The following is a 23935-nucleotide window of genomic DNA, read 5'->3' on the forward strand; positions in this document are numbered from 1 at the left end:
CATTCCAATAGGCCTGTTTTTATTAACTAAGGCACTCAATATGAAAGAGCTAACTTCAAAAGGTATTACATGTTGTTCAATTAATCCTAAAAAGTTGACACTGTCATCCTGGTGACTAGATCAGCGGACTGAGGTTTCATGAGGGTAAGTGACTTGTTTTGGTTGAAATTCAGACTCCAGCTTTCTCTAGTTTCTAAACTGAATTCCTTGCTTACTCTATCTTATCACCAAACAATTGACCAACAATGAAAAAAGAAATTGTAAGTATTTATTAATCAATGTGATGATTGCTTCTTTCGAAGTCTTACATTGTCCTTTCTGCCACTAATGCTTGCTTTCCCTTCCTTGGTGGGAAGAGTGTTTTCTCTAAACGAAAGGCTGGGCAGAATAGCTGTAGAACAGAATGCACACTTCTTAGGGCTGCCTTCCCAGTCCTCTCTGCTATATGACTGCGGGAGGCAGCAAATATTAGCAGGAAGTATTTGGTATGGTGGCAGCTTCCAAAAAGATGGTTCCTGCCTCTGCTGTTCAGGAGTGTGGGCTATACAGAGTGGCTTACTTCAGTGAACGAGATACAGAAAAAGTGATGATATGTCATTTCCAAGGTAAGGTTAGAAAAAGACTGGCTTCAATCTTGTTCACTCTCTTTTGCACCCTCACTTATCGCACTAATGGAAGCCAGCTACCACAATGTGAGGGGCCACGTGGAGAGTGATGCATGGCAGGGGACTTAGAGAGGTCTCTGGCCAACAGCCAATGGGGAACAGAAAACCCATTCCAACAGCCTTCAAGGAACAGCATTCTGACAAGTGAGCTCGTTGAGTGGACTTAGAAGCAGACCTTCTCCCATTAAGCCTAAATGAGCACACAGCCCCCTCCTAACACCTTGAGTGCAGCATTCTGAGAGTTTGTGAGTCAGAGGACCCAGCTAAGACACAATCATTTTTCTATCCCATAGAAACCATGAAATAATGCGTTTATGGTTTTAAAATCACTAATTTTGGGGTTAATTGCTTGCACCGCAACAGATAATGAATAAGTTCAATTTGGAAGTGAAAGGACCTGGGTTCCAGTCTCACCTCCACCAATAGTTTACGACGAACCCTTAGGCTAGTACTTTTCCCTCTCTGAGAAGCTGACAGCTCCTCTCCTGTGAAATGAGGAATGTGACAGATAGCTCTAAATATCTCTTCCAGCTCTCAAACTTTATAAGCCTCTTGACACAACATCCTAAATCTTTTCCTATGTCCCCTCCTACTCTTTTTCTCCCCTTTCATGTGCCCTTTCCTTCCAGGCCCCCTGGCCTCTACTTGGGCTCTGTCATCCCTGCTCTTTCCAATCCTGCAGTGGAAAAGAGAAAATCTTCCTGGGGAAAGAGGTCCAGCTCCATGGCCCAGCCCAGGACTTTAGTGGAACTTCAGAAGCTAAAGACAAAAGGAAGGGATGCCGCTGCAGTCTGTGAATTTCTCCGTGACACAGACATTCACAGGCTGCTGCTAACTGCACACCTCAGCTCTCAGCCCTCAGTCTCCTCTTCAACTTTTAGGAGACTCATGTCATATGTTCTTCCATGTTCCCCCAAAGGAAGCTCCAAGAGGCTCTCAAAGCCTGTCACCTGACTTCGGACAACACCTGGGCCCCAAATCAGCCCAGCACAGTAAGTTCAGCAAATGGCATCTCCGGAGACCGGGGTCTTCGGCATAGAATGCTGACCTGGTGCTTTCTCCAGAATATCCGGTCTGGTTCCAGGGGAAGCAATTCACAGGCCTGAGGAGGAGGCAAATGGACCATCTGGAGGGTGGGGACTGGTTTGGGAGCAAGCGCTCTGGAGTTCAACTCTCTGTAATGCCGCCGGATTGCCTGGGTGACAAGGAGCAGGTTCCCAGCATTAAGCCTCAGTTTATATTTCTACAAAATAGAGAGAAATCCCTGAAAGATTTCTACCTCTCCTAACACATCTGCACCCACATTCTACAAACCTGTCCTCATAGACTTCTCTTCAACACCCCCAGTCCTTCCTTAGAGGGCCCCCAACCTCTAAGAGACAGTACGAGGGGAGAGTGCCGGTTTCCTTAAAGACAGAACACATGGCAAAGGAAAACCACTAGTGAAATTTAAATACAGAATCTCTCCCTCTATTGCCTTCTGGTTCTGTTCTCTTGAGAACACTCATCCGTGCAGCCCAATGTAATAATGAGCAGGTCCTGGCAGCTGTGATAATAGTCCTTGTGTTCTCCAGAAGGGGAAAATGAGGTAGAGAAAAAGAATTAACTTTTTTAACGCATTTTAATTATTTTTTTACTACACCTGCATCTGTGAAAGGAATCTAAAAGGCTGGGTGATTCATTCAAGTTCAGAAGAGTGTGTGCCAGAGAGGCAGTGCACCTACCTGCTGACTCTTTCGACTGCGTGTAAAAAAGAAAAAACACCTGACTCAAATAGCTTAAACTTTAAAAGGGGCTTATTAGCTCACCTAATTTTAAAAGATGAAAGGTATGCTGGCTTCAGTAGTTTCACCTGGAATTTTTTCTCTTCCTTTATCTCTGTTCTAACTTCAACTTCATCTTAACACTGGTTCCCCTACTGTTCTTCAGATAGCTGCCAGCAGCCCCCAAGGCTATGAGCTTCCTCGTTCACATGGAGAAGGAATGTAGGAGCTTCTTTGCTCCAGCATTCACAACAAAAGTCATGAAGTTCACTGGGACGTGACTAGCTTAAACCACCCAGAGGTCATCATTATTGGAGACTGGATATGCTATCTGACTGAGCTCCCCACTGAGCCAACAGCAAAAGAAGCTTCCCTGAACCACTTGAATTCCCAAATAAAACTGGAGGCCTCTGGGGAAAAGGAAGGCAAAATGGATACTGGGAACATAACCAATAAGAATCTGCTATAGATACAAAGAGGTTCTTCAAGTTCAGAACCTCAGGGTTTTAAAGTGAATAATAGCCATACTACCCACCCTTCCTGGACCTCTGGATGATGACAGAAAGTCACACCCCACCCAGACAAGTGTGCCCATGCACACACATAGACACTTATCCTCTTTGGAACCCAATTCCTCATCTGGAACATGAAATGTTAGAATAGATCATCTCTAACTGATGGTCCACTTCCAAGATCCCACGACTGTATATGAAGCGGATGTGTCCCCGGGCTCCCAGAATCCACATACAGACCTATGCTGGTTAGTTCTTACTACAGACCCAACTCTGCTCTTCTTGGGCCCAGGGGTGCTCCTAGAACCTATCTCTATGAACTCTGTACCAGGGCACTCTTGCCAACTGGCTCTGGTTTGGTTTGGCCAACAGAAGACATCAGCTTGAGATGAGGAGTTGGGAGGAAAGACATTTGGACTGTCTTTCTTTCTCCATTCCTACTTTGGGCCACATTTCAGTAGTGTCTGTTCCTCTAAAACCGGGCAGCACCTCCTCTACAATTCCAGCTCTCACTGGGATTCTTGTAACACTGATCCCTCCCCTTCCCCTCTAAGGCCAAAGTGTGTCCATGGCGTTCCATTGTTGCTAATCTCTAGGTGCCTTGGCATTTCTTATTGGTTTCTTTAAACCTGTCCACACCTTTGAAAGTAGTGCTTTGTTGGTTTTTTCATCTTTTTCTTTTTGTTTTCACTTGAACCATTTGAGTTGAACTCTGGAACCTGACTGATACATACTTTATCAGTCAGTGCAACATTCTTGCATCCCACTTCAAACATGCTTCCAGGCAAAAACAAACAAACAAAAAAATAAACACTAAGGATTCCTTATTCTTATACATATGTGCACACACATGGAGACGGAAATAAATGGGTACTACCCTAGGGATACAAATAGATTTTAATTTCTATGACAATACTGCCAAATTGGTAGCACCCGTCAGGAACACTGAGTTGAGAAGGATTCTGTCTGTGGAGTAGGCTGAATAGTGGCCCTAAAAATGACAGACCCACATCCTAAAGCCCAGAACCTATGAATGTGACCTTATTTGAAAATACGGTCTTTGCAGATAATTAAGGATCAAGATGATGTCTACTAGGATTCAGGGTGTACCCTAAACCCAATGACTGATCATTGAGAGAAAGGCCAACACAGATCTGAGACACAGAGAGAAGTTTGTGTGAAGATGAAGCACAGATTGGAGTGATTCATCTACAAGCCAATGGCTCCCAACAGCCCCAGAAGCCAAGAGAGAGGCATGGAAGAGAGTTGCCCTCAAAGTCTTCCCGAAGGAACCAACCCTGCTGATATCTTGATTTCAAACCACTGGCCACTGGCCTTCAGAACTAAAAGAATACATTTCTGTTTTAAACCAGCAAGTCTGTGATAATTTGCCCAGCAGCCCTGGGAAGCTAATCCAGTCTGCACCTTAACTTAGCTGAACAGAGTCCCATGCAGAGTCCGGGGCAGGAATCTACCGTCACTAGGCTATCCAGTTTGGACTGCTAGGAGAGCCACTGGCTTGTGACATCTGTGCTCCAGTGGGCTTCCTTATGAAAATGTTTGTATGTGGGCATTCTAGACTCCAGGAAACCAGTGAAATGCAGAACATATGGCACTCCAGAGAATACTAAAAGATGACCCAAAAGAATACGCAGACAGTTACAGGTGGAGTCTCCGGTTTCCTTGTGAGTACATGCATGTGCACACATACTCACAGCCTGAAGGCAGAGATGGTGTCTGTTTCATTTAGTGTTCTTTTTCTGCACCTGTCCTTGTGCCATATGGTGCTTTGCACACACAAGGCACGGGATCAGAGTTTGATGAATTAAGGAAGGAGAGAAGAAAATGAATTCATTAGTTACTTAGTGAATTCCCAGGATATGGACTGGAGCCAAAAGAAGCAGGTTGCTCTTGCATACACCAACAAATCCCTTTGCTGATCTATCCCTCCAAATAGGCACAAAACCCTAAACTAAGAATCATAAATCTGTGGGAAAGTCAGAATATGAATCTAATTGATTTACCTGTGCCAAGAATTAGTTCAAACCTGTGCGGGCTCTTGCCTACAACCCTCAGACACACTGTCTTCTCCAGCACACTTGGGTATATAAGAAGGACTAAGTGACCCTGCTAGGTTAAACGTCTCAGTTTGATGACCAATTAAGGCAGCATGGCCAGAGGTCAGAGATGCAGACTCTGAAGCAAGCCTTCCTGGACTCAGATCCCAGCTCTGCTACTGACTATTGGTGTGACCAAGAGAAGATGAGGTAACCTCTATTTGCCTCAGTTCCTGAATCTGCAAAATGGGGATAATAATAGTACAACTTCATAGGGTTACTGTGAGGATTACATGACCTACTGTTTATAGACTCCTTAAAACACTGTCTAATACAGAGAGCACCACGTAAATCTTTGCTGTTGTTATTCTTCCTTTTTGCACTCACGTATAGCTTGACCAATGGACAAATTAGAGCTCTCAGCCAAGCGTGGTGGCTCACGCCTGCAATCCCAGCACTTTGGGAGGTCAAGGCAGGAGGATCACTTGAGCCCAGGAGTTCAAGGTCAGACATAATGAGATCCTTATCTCTACAAAAAATAAAAAATAAATAAAAATTAGCCAGGCATGGTGATGTATGCCTATAATCCCAGCTACTTGGGAGGTGAGGTGAGAGGATCCTTGAGCTTGGAAAGTTGAGGTTGCATTGAGCCAAGATCCTCCCACTGCATTCCAGCCTAGGTGACTGGGAGACCCTGTCTCCAACAACAACAACAACAAAAAACGAGAAACCAAACAAGCGAACAAACCAAACAACAATAAAAACAACACATTTGAGCTCACAAAGCTTCACTCTGGACCTCAGGGTATTCTGGTGTCAGATGAAGGACCGAACGACGGTGTAGGCATGGACTCACACCAGGAGCCCATAGTAGCCCATCATCAAAGTGTGAGAAGTTAGTGGGACAGGCTAAGTCACAGAAGAGAGGGCAGTGGAGGCAGAAAGAATGCCCTCCGTTCTCCAATACGGACAGAAATATTGCAGGAAGCTGGAGACCTTATATAAAATACCTTCTTTGCTTTGCATGGTCCTCAACCCTCTTTTCTTCTTTTCTGAGTTGAGAACACTGTCATTTTATGAAAAGAATAACAAAGATGCATACATGCCTATAAATGGAAGATGAAGTGGTGACTGAGGGCTTCCTCCTGCCAAGGAAAACAAGTGCAAGGCAGCTGGAGAGAGAGGAGCCAGGGAAGTCTGCAGAACCAGAAGCACTCCATCTCCCTGGGACCCAGCTCTGGCCTGTGCAGGCCTGGCCGTCTGGGAACGGCAGCTCCATGGTCCTGCAGGAGAGACCTGCCAGGAACCTTGGGGCTGCAAATCAGGAGTTGCTGGGAGCTGAATGCTGCAATTTGCCATGGGAAAAGAAAGAGACAATTGGAGGCTAGTGGCCCAGAAAAACTGCTGCTGAATTTGACAGGCATCGACTGAATGATTGCTGTGTGTGAGGCATGGAGCCATGGGGCAGAAGAAGCAAGGCTGGCATGCTTTCTGTCCCTGAAGACCTAGAGTCAATGGGGAGGAGACCTGTGAAAGTGAGAGTAAGACACATACAGATGTGACTGCACCTTCCGAAGCATCAGCTCTGCTTTAAATCAGGAAGAACTAGGTTTCTGAGCAGTAGAGGGCTCGCTCAGTTTGAGGAAGTGACATTGGAGATAAGCTGTGAAGGAAAGGCAGGATTTTGACAAGGGGAGATGGGGCCACAGAAGGGCAAGTGACTGATGTGACCAGGTGTGGAGGCAGGGAGACAAAGGCACCTCTTGGTAGAGGGATGAGGGGGAGCAAGGGATCCAATTTGACAGGTTGGGCAAAAATGTGACCAAAGATGTTTAAGTGCACAATGTGGTAGAGCACTCTTGAAACCAGGCTGGGCAATCTGTGCCTGGTTCTGGAAGCAATGGAAACTCACTGAAGGTGTGGGGGGCTAGAGAGCGTGCGACCAGCACTGGGCTCTAGGATAACTTATGGGCAGCAAATGAAGATGGACTGGAACAGAAAGAAAGAAGACTCCTTATGGCTATCAGCCCTTGGAAAGAAGGAAACCTAAAGCTTTTGTGTGACTTAAAAAACAAAAAAAATCTAGCCGGGCGTGGTGACTCACACCTGTAATCCCAGCACTTTGGGAGGCCAAGGCAGGCTGATTGATAGCTTGAGCCCAAGAGTTTGAGACCAGCCTGGGCAACACAGGAAGACCCCCCTCTACAAAAAATAGAAAACTTAGACATACGTGGTGGCATGCGCTGGTAGTCCCAGCTACTCAGGAGGCTGAGGTAGGAGGATCACTTGAGCCCAGGGAGGTTGAGGCTGCAGTGAGCCACGATTGTGCCATTGCACTCCAGGCTGGGTGACAGAGAGAGATCCCATTTCAAAGTAATAATGATAATAAATAAATAATCAAAATTCCCTACCACAATTTACCTATGAGGACACCACTCTGTCCATCCTTCCTGCCTCATCTTGTGCCACCTTCCTGTGCTCCAGCAGCACTGGCTGGCTTTCTGGTCCTCCGACGCACCAAGACTTTTTGATCTCAAAGCCTTAGCTTGTCTCCAAGATGGTCACCATCCCTTCCTTCCTTGAAGACACCAGCCATTTTCCCTTTGAGAAGTGGAGTCTAATTCTCCATGTCCTACAATCTGAGCTGGACTGTGACTTCCTTGATCAAGAGGATACTGCAGAAGTGATACTAGCCCAGCCTAGGTCTAGTCTTTAGAAAGACAAGTGGTTTCCTCCTCCCTGCTCACTCTGGACAAAGCCAGGCTCCATAGAAGAAGTTCAACCATCCCGAGCCCTCCATGCCATTAGGAAGCCCAAACTAGCCATGTGGAGAAGCTGCACGGAGAGAAAGCATTGAGAGCAACCTCCAGCTATTCCAGCCAGCCTAACCCAAGGGCCAGACATGGGAGTGAAGGAACTATCTTGAATATCCATTCAGCCAAGTCCAGCCTTCTGATGACTCCAGCCCCAGCAGCTGTCTGACTACCGCTGCGTGAGAGACTCCAGTGGGAACTGACACCCAGAAGAGGCCAATCAATCCACAGGGCTGTGGGAAATAATAATACCTTTATGTTCTAAGCCACTAAGTTTTGGGGTAGTTTTGTCTTCTCTCTAGAATATTCTGTCTCCCTCACCCATACGCTCACATCCCCTGCGGCTGGTCATTGTCAAACTTCAGGCCCCAGCCCACTTTAGGGCCTTCCTTTCCCACCCTACATACATACCCCGGGTCCCCACCACCCTGAATGTCATTGTGTTACTCACACTCCTTGCTCCCTTCCTGATGTGTCTCATAAATGACTTATTCTGTTAGTGACTGCTACCTCTCTCCCTTCACTAAACATGGGCTCTCTGAGGTTAGAAACCATGAATACTTGAACCACTATTTCATTACCATATCTAGCAGACAGTATGTGTTCAATAAATATTTGTCAAATGGGTGAATAAGTCATAATCTCTCTACATAGCACAGAGCCACCGACAGGATGATGATAAATTTCCAGAGCCCCAATGGTCTACCAAGCAAATAAGTGAGTAATTACATTTAGCTGTGACATTAGTCTTGCTCCAAGGGGTTCATAATCTAGTTTAAAAGTCTCTCAAATACGTTCCTTCTGTATCCCCCAAAGCAGCTGATCTAAAAACGGCTGCATAGAAGCTGTTCATTACATATTTGCTGACTTATTGATAGAAAATTGGATCACACATCCAGTCTGGTCAACAGAGCAAGATCCCATCTCTACAAGAAAATAAAAATAAATTAGCTGCCATGGTGGTATGTGCCTGTAGTCCCAGCCACTCAGGAGGTTGAGGCAGAGGATGGCTTAAGCCCAGGATGTCAAGGCTACAGTGAGCAGTGATTGTGCCACTCCACTCCAGCCTAGGCAACAGAGTGAGACCCTGTCTCAAAAAAAAAAAAAAAAAAAAAGGAATAAAACTGAATTTTTTAAAAAAGCAATTTAATGGTTGGGTTATAATAGTAGCATCAATTCTGGGAGGTCTAACACCATTGGGATCCCCCTAAACCTAAAGAGATCATTTAAAAGACACTCAAGAGAGACTGAAGTTGTTTTCTTCTCTTTTACCAACTCTCCTCAATGCAGAGAAATGTACAGAGTATGTCCATCTCCATCTCCATGGTAACAGGAGGCAAGCATGATTATTATTCTTCACATAATTATAAAGAGCCTCTACGTGGTTATTCATTTATCAGATGAAGAAACTGAGGTTCATGAGGGAACCTCAGGGAATTCCAGGGAATTCTAGGAGCCAGCCACAAGGCTACTGTTTCTTGTTTCCAGTGGGAGAGGGGTTAGTGAGGAGGAATCCAATCAGAAGGCTGATAGGAATTTAAGGAATTCAAGGATGACGTCAGGCAGTCGAACACTGTGGATCGCCAGCCCTAATCAAATCACAGACGGGATTTATAACTCCCTTGCCCATCAGTGGTCCAAGTCACATTGTGTGTATCAACACCTCCCTTACCATGACAGCTAGTTTTGGTCCACACTAGGTGTGTCCATTTTTATGTTGAAGGGTGTCAAAATTATCACAAAGCTCCATTCTTTCTTACCAGACCAGTCTTATGCTGCTTTCTTCTCCTGTTTCTCCAGTACTCTTCACCTCTCTCTATGTCAGCCAGTCTTTCCTGGTTTTTTTCTTTCGCCCCTCTCCTAATGGTCTCTGAGTTTCTGCCTCTTTCCTGTATCCTGATGGTACTGCAGCATACTACCGAGATGGTCTGGGGTCTTTTCTCAGTCATCTTTGACCACAGGCCACCAGGAAGCCACAGAGGAGAGAGACGGCTCTTCTATGAGAAGTGGTTGGTGCAAGTGAGGAGATCTGTATTACAGGTGATTGGGAATCAGAAGACCCAAGTCCTTCTCCCATTTCTGCTACCTCCAGCCATGTGACTTTTATTCAAATGCTTAACCTCGTGAACCTCAGTTTCTTCATCTGAAAAATGAATAAACCACATGGAGGCTCTTCATAATTATGTGAATAATAATAACCATGCCTGCCTCCTGTCACCATGGAGATGGACATACAGAGTATGTCTATGGTGACATACTCTGTACATTTTAAATGCTAAATGTATGTATGGAAATACAATTTCGGCTGTCTGTTCTCACCTAGATTAAAATGTCCTGTGTTCCTGTCTTGGCTCTACCCTTAATGACGTCACCTTAAATAAGTCACTGTCCCACGTTGAGCCTCAGAATCTTCAACCACAAAATCAGAGAGTGGAGCGACCTTGGAGGCATGAAATAGGACCAACATTCTGGGTCTATTTCACCCACATTTTTTTATCCCCACCATTGTGTTTGGTGTATGATAGGCACTCAACAAATGTTTGCTGAATGAATGCATGTGTAACATGTGATATTTATGAATAAGCCCTAAAAATACACATTAAAAGTGGCTAAAGGAAGTCTGGCTAGGAGCAAGGTGCCACATAGAGGAGGCTTCCAATGAAATCCAGCTGGTCAAGGGCAGATTCCCCTCTCCCTCCACATTTCCACACTGTCTGTCCCCATTCCCTGAGAACCTGGCCTGGGATGGCACTCCCAGATGAGCTCTGGGCAGATGCTGAGCATCTCTAAGCCAGATCACAGCGGAAGAGGCAGAAGTAGAAGAAGAGAGATGAGGTGGATATGGAAAAGATGGGAGAGCCCAGGAAAAGAAGGCAGGATGCTTCAAACTTTAGACTCTGACAGCAGAAAAAAACCTTTGCAATCAGGTGATCAGGTAGTGAAGTTTCTCATTGTCTACACAAGGAACTTAGGGGACAGCAAGATCATTGGTGATTAGAGCAGTTTGAATTTTAAAGGAGAACAAAAGTGTTGCTCCCTGGGATGCCCGAACTACTTCACGTAATTTCCACCTCGCCAGACTTTGCAGAACTTGGAAGCAGGAACCATACCACCTCCCTTATCTTTCTGTCCTCTTTCCTCCAGGCTCAATTCGCGACCTCACCCTCACCCCCACATCCCCGTAGCACACAACAAAGAGACCAGATGTGGGGCAGATGCCCTGTAAATCATGAGGCCCATGGGCTGGGAGCAATTTCCTACTCACTGGAGAGCCCCTCCTCTGTCTCAATGCAGCCACATCTGTTTCCCTACATCATGGAGGGACCTGTTGGTCTCAAAGGAGGAATCCACAGGGCTTCTCTATCACCTGCCTGGGAACGGGTGGGAGCTGGAGGAGGATGGCCATTGCCAGAGACCACATGAGTACTGACCTCTGGCCCTGGCAGCAGCAGTAGCTGCTGTTGCAATGGGCCTCTGCCATGCCCCAGTCCTGGGGGAACATCTGCAGATCAGTGGTTGTCTTGGAATAGGCCATGGGAAAGTCAAGAGAAGCCACGGCTCTTGAAAACCATCCCAGAATCCCACTGGAATGCTGTGCCAGAATACACTGAGCCCTAAAGGTCTTGGGTTTTATGCTATTTTACTCATTTTTATTTTTTGGCTGCACTTTTAGTTGGAAATTCAGAACACTAAAGTTATCCCAGGGCATTGGTTCCAAGCATGTCACACAGCTCTCCTGCAGCTGATTACTACGGGACCTGTGTTCAGGGTCCACAGCAAATGATGCAAACCAGCCTAGCCCCCAAGAACAACCAGTCTCTAAAAGAGACCCAAGTCCAGGGGAGCAAAGACTCAGACCAAAACCCACATCTTGTCTCCACTCCTTAAATCTTCCTGCCATGGCCAGGGGAACATAAGTTACTCGAAGGCAGGCACTTGTCTCATTCACTTCTGAATTCCCAGTACCTGGAGCAGCCCCTAACACACAGTAGGTCCTCCGCATTTGACTAAAGAAATGGGTAGGCCGGGCGCGGTGGCTCATGCCTGTAATCCAAGCACTTTAGGAGGTCAAGGTGGGTGGATCACCTGAGGTCAGGGGTTCAAGACCAGCCTGGCCAACATGGTGAAACCCTGTCTCTACAAAAATAGAAGAAAAAAAAAAGTAGCTGGGCACAATGGTGCGTGCCTGTAATCCCAGCTACTAGGGAGGCTGAGGTGGGAGAATCACTTGAACCTGGGAGGCAGAGGCTGCAGGGAACCAAGATCACACCACTCACTGCACTCCAGCCTGGAGGACAGAGCGAGACCCCATCTCAAAAAAAAGAAATAGATAAACTATTAGGCCATACAAAAAGAATCTGCAGGCAGAGTGACCTCACCCCACACCACCGCTCATCTTATAATGTGATAGAAGAGGTGATAGGAAGGCAAAGGTTAACAAACTGGCCCATGGAATTCTGTTTTTGTACAGTCCATGAGCTAAGACTCCTTTTCACATTTTTAATGGCTGGAAAAAATGCAAAGAAAAATAATATTTTATGACACATGAAATACATGAAATTCTAATTTTGGTATCTATAAATAAAGGTTTATTGGAACACACCACTCCCATTCACTTATTGGTATTGTCCGTGGCTGCTTTTGCAGAACAGCAACAGAGCTGAGCGGTTGCAACAGAGACTGCATCACCCACAAAGCTGAATGCATTTGCTATCTAGTCCTTTACAGTAAAAGTTTGCCAATCCCTGGCCTAAAGAATCTCCCCAGTTAGGTACATGTGGTCTAGATCCCCAATGTTAACTGTGTGGAGTTAAGCATTGGTCTCTCGGCTCTTCCTTTTTTATTTTTGTTTATTTTTATTTTATTGCAAATTGACAACTTGTAATTGTATCTATATATGAGCACAAAGTAGTGTTATGATTTATTAATAAAATGTGGAGTCATTAAATCAAGCTAATTAACATATCCATCACCTCATGGCTCTTTCTTTCAAATTGAAGCCTTTCTAGAGTGGTTTAAATTACCCTTAGCAGTATAAATTGTTGGACAATTTCTCTCCCTGAAAAAGGGACCTGATCAAGGATAAGGAGAAACAAGGGAAGAAATATTCTTAAAAGGGTAAAGGACTCAAAAAGTGGAATTTCTCCGAAGAAAAACTGGGTGCACTTTGTAATGTTCCTAAGGGCTAGCACTCTACCGGGGCTTTGAGAAAGGACGCAGAACAGGAAACTTCTCTTCAGTTCACAGAAGGACCCCTTACCTTGCCCTGCCCAGACTGGCTCCTCCAATCTGGCCTCCTTCAGTACCTCATCCATCCTGAGCCAGTATGAACAATGCTGTCTTTGGATGTCTCATCTGCACCATTCACAGGGCACCACATACAGCTCTGAGCAGTGGAAATCATGGTATTGTTTATTTAGATCCAGACATAGCAAATGACATCCATCCCTTCCTCCCCAGTCAGCAAACAAAATGACCACCACTTGCCATCTCTGATTCCACGCTTGCCTCGAGACAGTGAACTCCCTGCAAGTACAAATTCTTAGTGATTTTTATTTCCCTGCACCTAACACAACACCTAACTTGTGGTAGGTATAATATTCAACTAAAACTAGTCCTCTCCTCTTTTTCCTTTTCTTGCCCTGTCATGCAGCTAGGAGATACATGGAACCCAATGCTCTTTCCACTGAAGTGGAAAGTAGGCTGCTAACAATCTCCCCAGAATCCTTGGAAGTGACTCCTACCCAGGGGAGAACACACATCTAGAATGTGAGCCTGGAATTCAGGTCAGGTTGGTGTCAACATTCATCCAGGGTCTCCCCACGGCCAGTGTGGCTTTTCTCCCCCTTAGATAGGCTAGGAGGGTCCGAGGTTCCGACTGAGCTCTCTTGCTGCACCTTGGGCAAGAGGAGAAAACAGTCACTTGTCCACCTAACCACAAACCCCTGACCCTCTTCAAGGCAGAGGAAAGTAACTTTCCAAACTCTTCTTGAATAAGAAGAAAAGAAGCTCTCCTCTTTCAACAGGTATTTCTGGCTGCTGGGGAGGGTGTTATTAGTACAAGAATCTAAACACAATAGCGTGTCTGCTGGCAGCTGCCATTCCCATGGCAACCTCTGACTTTCACGGACTGCTTTGGATACTAAAGGCCTCAGAGACAGACTTCTAAAACAATCAAATTTTCAAAAGTGACTTCTCAGGGGACTTATTCCTCTGGCAGAACAGACCCCTCCTAAACTTCCATTTAAAGAGAAAACCTAAAATCTGCCAAAAAAAAATAACAGAAACCCCCATTAAGTGCTGTTATCACACCAGCCCTCAAAGCTATGGACATGGACAATATAGAATTTAAATTTCACAGGTGAAAAAAAAAAAGTGTACTAAGTGTGAGTTGAGGTTGGCAGATGGGGATCTGGTGGACTACCAGCAAATGGAGATAGCCATGAAGAAGCATATTTGGGAAGGTAGTTCACAAACCTGAACCAGAAGAGACTCACCAGGAGAACACATTCAAATACCGATTCCCAGGCCCTGTCCCCAAATATTCTGATTCTGTAGGTCTGGAATGAAACCCAGATCATTTTTGAAAGCTCTTTCAGTGATTCTGATGAACATTCGAATTTGGAAACCAATCTGAAGCCTAATCCTTGCGCCTTCCCCACCATGGTCCAAGGGTCTCCTGGCTCTTAGCTCCTTCAATTCCTGCCAGCCCTCAGTTCTAGAACCAGAGTAAAAGAAACTCATTTTCTTTAAAATAAAAGGAAGAAGTCGCAGCCCTGAAGTGCACATGTGCTCTGTTAGGCACTGTACCCAGGGAACCTTGGAGCTGGAAGCCGCCTCCAGCTCTGAGCTGTGGGAAGGTTATGTCACGCTCTTGGGTTGCTGCCTGGTTTCCACTGGGGTTGCTGCCTGGTTTATTTTAGGTGCTGGGTCTGCAGGCTAGTACTCTGACCTTCCTTGGCTCTCCCCCAGGGAGCAGCTACCAGGCTCCTGCTGTATCAAGAGCTACAAGGTACAATTTCCATGGCATCCAGGTAACAGGAACTGACTGGCAGCAATAGCTGCGACCTGCATTAGACCTGGGGAAGCAGCCTGCTGGGGAAGAAAGGTTCCCGAATGTGAGCCTTTGCATGTGGTCTTAGCACGGCTATTCACAGCTGTGGGATTTGGGGCTAGCCACTGTCCCTCCATGGGCCTCAGTTTCTCAGCTATGAAACTAGGGGTTCAACAAGGAGTTCGGCATAGAATAGTGGAAGGAATGTAGATTCTGGGGCCAGAAGACTGAGGCTCAAATCCTAGCTTCATCACGGATGCTTTGTGATGTTGGGCGAGTGGCTCAATCTTATCGTGCATCAGTTCCGTCATCTACAAAATGAGTGTAATGGTGCCTCTCTCACAAGGCTGATGTGCCAGGTAAAGATGACGTGTGCCAAGTGCTTGGCTTACACACCACTGGAGATCCAAGACACCCACACCCACACTCACACTCACCCCCCCCCAGACATACACACACTCACTTCTTAACCGGGAACCTGATGAAGTGGGTGCCAAATCTAGATAGAGATGGTCTGGAGGAGGTTTAGAAGATGGAGGGAGTTCTCTGTGCAGAGCAGGTAGGAAGAAAGAGGAACATGAATTTCTGAAGGAAACGAAGTTTGAGTTGGGATTTTGACAAATGGAGAAAATATGAATAAGCAACTACAGGAGAAAACACTGAAGAATAGAAGAAAAAAAAATCTGGAATCTGGATTGGGAAATTTGGGTTCTAATCCCAGCCCTTTCACTGTCCAGCTTTGTGGTTTGTTGATATGCTGTCTCTGCTGCCGGAAAAACAGGTTCTTTTCACACTACCAGGAAAATTTAGGCACACAGACACATTGTAGGGTGAGATGCGGGGAAGGGATTATTGGGTGAAGAGGGAAAAAGGAAAGAGGAACTCCCAGCACAGCGAGAGAGAGTCCTGCTAGCAGGCCTGCACCTTACAGACTGAATCCCAGGCCACTACGTAGGAACTGAAGACGACAGGCTCCTCCTCCCTGCGCCACCTGCTTCCACCTGTGCATTATTCAGAGCGAATCAGTCAGGAAAGGGCGGGTTTCATCCGGGACCAGCAGTCCAGTTTTTCAGCCTTCAGGCCTGTTTTAGGTTTTAGGTGGGTTTTTGCCAGGGACCCTTGTCTGTCTCCTGTCTCTATCACCTCTTTATCTATGGAATGGGGCTGTGGCAAAAATTAACAAGATGACTTAGGAGAAAGCGCCTTGTATAGTGCCTGGAACACAGTAGATGTTTAGTGGATGGACGGATGGATGGATGGATGGACAGAGGATGAATTCCAGATGGGGAAAGTGGGGTGGGCAAAGGAATAGAAAGAGGAATGCCCAAGGCATCTTTACAGTCAGTGGGTATATCTGCACAGTTCAGCAATTTCTAAAGAGTGTTCGTGGAACTCTAGCCCCTCAGATACTCCTAAGGGGAAAAAAAACACATTCCCTAGTCAATTAAACTTAGGAATGACAGTTTGATATATCACTCTCCTGATGATTTGCAATAAATGCCAACATATAAATAATTCTGCAAAGTTTTTTCTAGTTTTATTTATACCCAGTAGTCCACAAGCTAGTTCACTTCTAAACCAGTTTTTCACATTAAATTTGTTAACTTCACACTGAACTTGGCAGAGGTCTTCCTGAAGTAAACTAAGGGGGTGAAGCAGAGACCCTTGGAAGAATTACTTGGGGTTTTCTTTGTGTGCCTGCTGCACTCAGCTTCAGGAGCTGTCTGTGCAGCACTGTGTAGAAGCACCCTGGACAAGACAGGCAAGCATATTGAAAACAGGGTCCTATGCTTCCATGCAGTCCCCCACCGCTGAGCCATATGACCTTGGGCAAGTTCCTCAACTTTCCTTTGCCTCCATTTCCTCACCTATAAAGTCACAGTACTTACCTCACAAGGTAATTGCAAGAATTAAATGAGCTAAGGTACCTAGGGAGGTTAGCATGGTGCCCGGCACTTAGCAATCTGTCAGTAAAAATGGTGCCAGTATTATCAGGTCACCATCTGAATATTCTCAACCAGTCATTCTGTAATATCGAGCAGGACTTGGACACTGAGTCCTGAGGGTAGGAATCACACCAGTTTCTGTCTCCCTCTTCCTTGTGGGGGTCAACCTAGAGCCACACACCAAGAGGAAGTGAGTCAGACCATTGCAAAGGAGGCAACGATGGTGATGTCTGCTTCGTGCTTTCTCTGAACACACAGCAAAAGAAGGGGCCTCTTTAAGAAAAGCATCAGGTCTTGCAGGCTGGCAGTTGGCTACCAGGAGATGGAGAATCTGCTTAGTCATTTCTTAACAGCAAGAACAAATGGCTTAGAGAAGAAGCCAGCTATACTCCCTGGGAGGTCAGCCAAGTACCACCTAAAAAGGGAAAAACAGGGAAGCACAGAACCTCCGAGTGCCTGGATCTGATCAGAGCCTCGGGGCAGAGACAATTGGCTCCCAGTATCAGAGACCCATGCCCTCTACGAATGCCTCCACTCCAGGCTGCAGGGGGATGGCCCAGCTTCACCTCTGGCCAGAAAACCAAGTCCCAAGCTCTCCTCCATTTGTGGAAGAATGTTTGTCGCTCTGCAGAGGCCCTATGGTCAGTTTCTCCTCCTTGATTCATTCACTCATTTAGTTAATATTTATTGAATGCTTACAAGACATCACAAGGGATACAGTTGTACACAACACAGGAAAAGTCTCTGCACTGATGGAGTTCACATCTTAGTGGAGAGAGACAGAAGATACACAACTAAAGAAATAAAACAATGTCAGGGAGTGAGAAGTGCCTTAAGGAGAAATAAGTCAGGGTGAGGGTGAGAGATCAGTAGATTAGGAGCTAGAGAAGGATGGAGAGCTAGAGGTCAATGGATTAGGGGCTAGAGAAGGATGGAGAGCTAGAGGTCAATGGATTGGGGGCTAGAGAAGGATGGAGAGCTAGAGGTCAATGGATTAGGGGCTAGAGAAGGAAGCCTCCTGAAAGAAGGGGCCTCAGAAGTGAAATGGGAATGGAGCAAATGAAGGAACTGGAAGATCTGGAAGGAAAGAGCCCCAAGCACAGCAAGCGCCATGGCCCTGAGACCAAACTGAGCCCCACATGCTGAAGAGCAGCCAAACTGGCTACGGCCAAAGTAGGGGTGGTCAGGAGAAGCAGGAGAGAGCTACAGGTGAGGTCAAGAACCTGGGCAGGCCAAGGCAAGGATTGTGATTTTATTCCAAATGCGATGAGAAGTCCCTGGGAGATTTTGAATGGAGGAAAGAATAAAGAGCTCACCCTGACGACTGAGTGAGGAACAGACAGTGAGCGGTGAGAGCGGGCTCAGGGAGAGCCCTTGTGAGGCAGGTGCACAGCACAGGTGCGAGGTGATGGCAGGAAGGAGGTGAGATTTGAAGGTGGAGCAACAGGATGTGCTGGTCGATGGGATGCAGGCTGTGTGCGGCACTGAGGGATAAAGGGGGACTCCCAGGGTAGCTGCCCTTTTCCTGAAGTGTGGAAGGCTCTACCGCAGGAGGAACCTTCTGGGAAAGGAAGACAACCTAAGGCTTTGGATGCATGTGAGAGGCTGGAGATGCCTGTTGGACATCCATGTTGAAATGCCAACCTGGCAGTTGACTGTGTCTTAAAGCCCTTGGGATCCCTGCGTCCAGACAGGATTGAGTGCACAATCAGAGGTATACCATTTGAGAATGAGACCCTAGCAAAATTATTTAGTTCAATCCTTTTGTTTTGCAAAGGGGAAACTGAAGCCCCAAGAGGGGAAGAAATTCAGTCAAGGTCAAACAGCAATCTGCGTGTAGTGCCAGAACCACAGTCCATGTCTCCTGTGCCAACCCCCGCAAGCTACCCTTCGAGTTGGAGCCTTCTTTCCAATCTTGTCAAAATTGTTTCCCATTGATTTCTTGAAGTTATTTGCACATTCCCTAAAAATTTTCCTTGTTTCACTATGGGGAAAGTTCTTATTTCTTTTTTCCTTATCCAACTTAATTTTCTCCATCTACAATTTAAACTCATTCTCCATTTTAATCATTGTTTTGTTTTTTTCAAAATGTGCATGATGTTGCTATACCTGACTTTTAAAACAATTCTGTTAGGTAGTTAGAGTATGCATTTTGGTTACAATTAACAGATGAAGAAACTGTAAACATAACAGTCAGATAAATTATATTCAGTTCCATAGCTAGTTTGAGACAACCAAACCAGAACCTAGTGTGTCTTGAGTCTTTGCCCAGGATTCTTCCTTGTGGGCCAGAAAATATTTTTAAACCCAGGTCCTGCCATCCTTCAGCAGCTGAGGACTTCTAGCTCTTCAGAAAAAGGAATATAATTAACATCACCCTAATCTTACTCTTCTTCGATTCACATAACTCTTTCTCCTTTAAACTCTCCTTTCTATGGCACAGATTGTTTCCTATTGTCTAAATCCATTTCCTCTTTTTCCTGGGCACAGAGCTGAACTACCTTGCCCAGACTCTTCTGTATTTAGGTGTTTCTATGTGAGTGATTTCTCACCAATGGAATTTGACCAGAATTAATGCACACCCCTCCTAGTCGGTCCTTAAAAATCTCTCAGGCTCAATTGCCTATGCTTTTTCCTCTTCCACCAGCTCGATGTAAATGAGCATGACTACCTTGGAGTCAAGTACCTAAGATGTCAGAACCGCAAGGAGGAAAGATCCTGCTTCCCTGTATCACCACTTGGAGGAAAACGGCCTGCTCATTAGGGAAACACATTTTAGACCTTTTGTGAACAAGAAGTAAACTTCTACCATGCATGGGCCGTTGTATGTTTTGAGATTCGTTTGCTACAGCAGCTAGTGTATTGACCTGGGTTACAGACAACTGATTCCGGTTTAGGAAAACACTCAAGAGTATCTACATTCCAACACTTACACTTAGCACAGAACCAGTGGTTGAAGTAGAAGGAAGAAGCTCAGAGACCATAACCCATGCCCTTCCTTATTCAAAAAAGAGAAGAAAATGAGATCCAGAAACGGACACATCTGGCATGCCTAAGGTCATGGCAGTTAAAAAGGTCTCTACAGCACTCCAGGGTTCCTTGTCCAGTGCTCTTTCTAGACCACGTTGCCACTCTACTAACAGATGGGGGTATGGTGTCCGAGACAGGCCCGAGAACAGGACTCAGCTGAAGCTCACTATGTCTTCCATGACTGTAACCTGAGTCTCATTCGTAGAGGTTTACACCCATGTCTGCACTCTCTGAGCTCAGGGAGGAGTAGCTGGTCACCTGCTTTCGTATAGTAACCTTCCTGACACTTAAGAATGAATATTAAATTACTTCTTAGTCCTGGCTTCTCCAGCACAGCTGTATTCTCACAAGTATATCTCAGTATTATAAAGAGCAAAAAGCAAATGTGACCATAACAGTCCCAAACCTTCATCATGGTGGTTGAAATGTAGGTCCACACTGAACTGGCCCCCAGCTCAGTTGTCTCTTCTATCGCTCAAAGATGTCTGCAGTTTTTGCTCATAGGACAGTGCTCTGGTGGAAGAAAAAGGGGATGGTTTGGGTTGAGCCAATGTTTTTTGTAGACACACTGCCCAGTCTCACACTTTCTGAGGTCCCTTGAGCACCAAGCTGGAGACTACAGCTTTAGCCCTGTCTCGGGTAGGTGATGTACAAATATATGCTTTTCAAAGACCATTCCAGGGGTCTAGGGGTCTTTCTTTTTTCTTTTCTTTTCTTTTCTTTTCTTTTTTTGAGACAGGGTCTAGCTCTGTCACCCAGGCTGGAGTGCAGCGGTGTGAGCACAGCTTACCGCAGTCTCACTCTCCTGGGCTCAAGTGATCCACCCACCTCAGCCTCCTGAGTAGCTGGGAATACAGGTGCATGCCACCATGCCCAGCTAATCTTTATATTTCTTTTGTTAGAGATGGGGTTTCACCATATTGTCCAGGCCAGTCTCAAACTCCTGGTCTTAAACAACCCGCTCACCTCAGCCTCCTAAAGTGCTGGAATTACAGGAGTGAGCTACCATGCCTGGCCTATTATTCCAAGGGTCTTGAACCCTTCAGCTCCACACCCTTATCAATAAAAATACTTCGATCACTTATCCCCAATATATATAAGTAATATCTTTAAATATTTAAGTGATATGCCTGTGCTATATATGAGTCAGTTATGTAGCATTCACAAAAATGAAATTTTTTAAAGGATGAGATTAAAAAACAAATGGGATTAGAAGTGCCAACAATTTTTTCCCTGACCCTAGTGGACCATTCTACTCCCCTCTTCAGAAAACATTTGGTCCAGGCTGGGCACGGTGGCTCATGCCTGTAATTCTAGCTCCTTGGCAGGCCAAGGCAGGCCCATGACCTGAGGTCAGGAGTTTGAGACCAACCTGGCCAACATGGAGAAACCCTATGTCTACTAGAAATACAAAAAATTAAAAAATTAGCTGGGCATGGTGGCAGGTGCCTGAATACTGGTACTTTGGGAGGCTGAGGGAAGTGGATCACTTGAGGTCACGAGTTTTAAGACCAGTCTGGCCAACCTGAGGAAACCCCATCTCTACTAAAAATACAAAAATTAGCCAGTGGTGGTGGGCACCTGTAATCCCAGCTATTCGGGAGGCTGAGGCAGGAGAATTACTTGAACCCAGGAGGCAGGGGTGACGGTGAGCCAAAATCACACTACTGCATTCCAGCCTGGGCAACAGAGCAAGATTCTGTCTCAAACAAACAAACCAAAAATTTGGTCCATCAGAACTTTTGGATGCCACAAACTGACAACCTACAGGCCAAATGTGGCCCACAGATGTGTTTTGTTGGACCTGAACAATGTTTTCTAAACTTTCTATTAGTTGCCAACACTTAAAAATTGGCGAAGTTCACATGAAAATCTAGAGATTTTTATCAATTTTATTCACTGCCTTATCCCCAGTGTCTGATACATAGTACACACCCAATAAATATTTGTTCAATTGAATTTCTAGCTTCTCTCAAAAAAAAAAAAAAAAATCAAGCTGGCATTTCTTCCTGGCAGTAATCGCCTGGAGCTGAGTAGTGATTACTCCCTGTAGCAGGGTGTTGGCCCACCAGTCCTGAAACACAGTCCCCACCACTCCGTTGTCCTGCATCCAAACAGCTTCGTACTGGTGATTTGCCCCGCCCCCATCAGCATCTGAACAATTGTTTCTATCTCAGGGTTTTCTGGCTATGTGATGGCCTCAGTCACCCTCCACGAGTTCAAACAAGAAAGTATTCCACCTGGAGTCCAAAGACACAGGTTTGAGCCTGATTCTACCAATGACCACCCTTGGGAAATTTGCTCCCTGAGTCAATTCTCCTAATCTGGAAAATGGGGATGGCAATACCTTCTTCACAGGTTGTTTGACAATCAAAATGAACAAGACAATATCTGTGGGCTGCTTTATAAAGTTTTATGGAAATGTGAACCCTTTTCATTGTTGCAGTTGCATTCATCCTTTAAAAGTATCCACGGTGGTGATAGTGATGGAGATTCCTAATGCCAAGCTCTTGAGCTCACCACACTTCCCTACATCAGCCATGTCTCTCTGTATATACACCCCTTTCCCAGCCCTCCCCTCTCATCTACCACTTTGGATTTCAGGGTTGAATGGGAAGACAAATGAAGGAACAGGCTGAAGAGTAAAGACGACGCCACAACCCTCAAGGTTGGGTTCCATTTTTTCTACTAATATTGACTCCTTTATTTCACTCTCATTTCTAAGTCACCAAACCCTTGTGACTTAATTCACTGTCACTGTACCCAGTGTCTCCACTCTGCATCCTGAGAGCCAGTCACTCACTGCCTCCTCCTTATGTCCTTGAATCCAGGCCCCTCATGGACTCCTAATCTGGGTATTCACCCCCTGGAAATATGCCAAAGAGAGCTTTCCTATTCCACCTTTTTATCAGCAGGGAGACTATTTTTGTCACATATAAGCCTAACTTATCAGCAACACCCTCACCCCTCTCTCTCTCTCTCTCTCTCTCTCTCTCTCTCTCTCTCTCTCTATATATATATATATATATATATATATATATATATATATCTCCTGCCTTCTAACTCTCCCATAAATGTTTGCCAGCTATAGGTTGGATTATATGAAACTACCAGTGTTTAACAATTTCTGATGTTTAAAAAATGGCAATTTTTTGGTTCAACTTGATACATTTACTCCAGTGGCCCAGCCTTGGGGTTTCTGTGATCTCCACCTCTTCCCATGTTAGGCCACAGCCAGTTGTCTTGTCCATTTTTTGTGATGATTGCATGAGAGCCTTGAGAAAAATGCTTCAGCATTTCAAATATGGCAGGGGGTTTCCTCCCTCCCAAACCTGAGCTACAGTTGCCAGACGACTCTGTGAACTAGAAACCCTAGTAAAAAGTTATATTCCGGATGAAACAGATTCTTGTCTCTTCAGTTTCTTTCCTGCTCCTTAGGGGGAAAAGTTATAAAATATGCATTGCTGGTCTATGGTTTGGGAAATGGAAGCCTTTTTAAGGAAGGGGAACCTTCCCTCAGAATCAACCATGTCTCACCACCTTGGAAGTTTCACATTTTTCCTCCATGTGTTCTTTCAGCCCTTTGTGAAAGAAGTTCCCAAATCCCCGACCTCTTGCTTATTTTGCTCTGTTGATCAGCAGAAACTAACCCTACTACCTGCCACTCACCAGAAGCCCTCTCTCAACTTCCCGCTTAAGCCCAATGGGGAAAAGAGGACATTCTGAGACTGTTAGAAGAATTCTCTCAACTGCCCACTGATAACTGAAATTCTATATGGTAGCATGTCTTCGTCCACTGGGGCTACTATAACAAAATGTCTTAGTCTGGATGGCTTACAAACAGAAATTTATTTCTTTATAGTTCTAGAGTCTGGGAAGTCCAAGATCATGGCACCAACATGTTTGGTGTCTAGCGAGGAGCTCTTTCTGGCTCATACATGGCCCCTTCTCATGTTTCTTCACATGGTGGAAGGGGCTAGCTAGCTCTCTGTGGTCTCTTTTATAAGGGCACTAATATTCATGAGAGCTCCAGACCCATGAACTAATCACCTCCCAAAGGCCCCACCTTCTAATACCATCACTCTGAGGATTAGG

The 23935-nt window shown here is 45.5% G+C and overlaps 1 long non-coding RNA gene across 3 annotated transcripts in view; it reads right to left on the reverse strand.

The window, feature by feature from the left end:
* LOC126932460 (uncharacterized) overlaps positions 1-23577 on the reverse strand; it is a 408483-nt gene extending 384906 nt beyond the window's left edge. The window contains exons 1-2 of one of the 3 annotated variants that reach the window (XR_007718187.1): positions 23510-23577; positions 20247-20353 (exon numbers count right to left, since the gene is read on the reverse strand). This is a non-coding gene — a long non-coding RNA (uncharacterized LOC126932460). The other 2 variants (XR_007718189.1, XR_007718188.1) reach the window with 2 other exon arrangements.
* Between the last annotated feature and the right edge of the window lie 358 nt (positions 23578-23935).

This window comes from Macaca thibetana, chromosome 12, assembly GCF_024542745.1.
Source record: "Macaca thibetana thibetana isolate TM-01 chromosome 12, ASM2454274v1, whole genome shotgun sequence".
NCBI lineage: Eukaryota > Metazoa > Chordata > Mammalia > Primates > Cercopithecidae > Macaca > Macaca thibetana.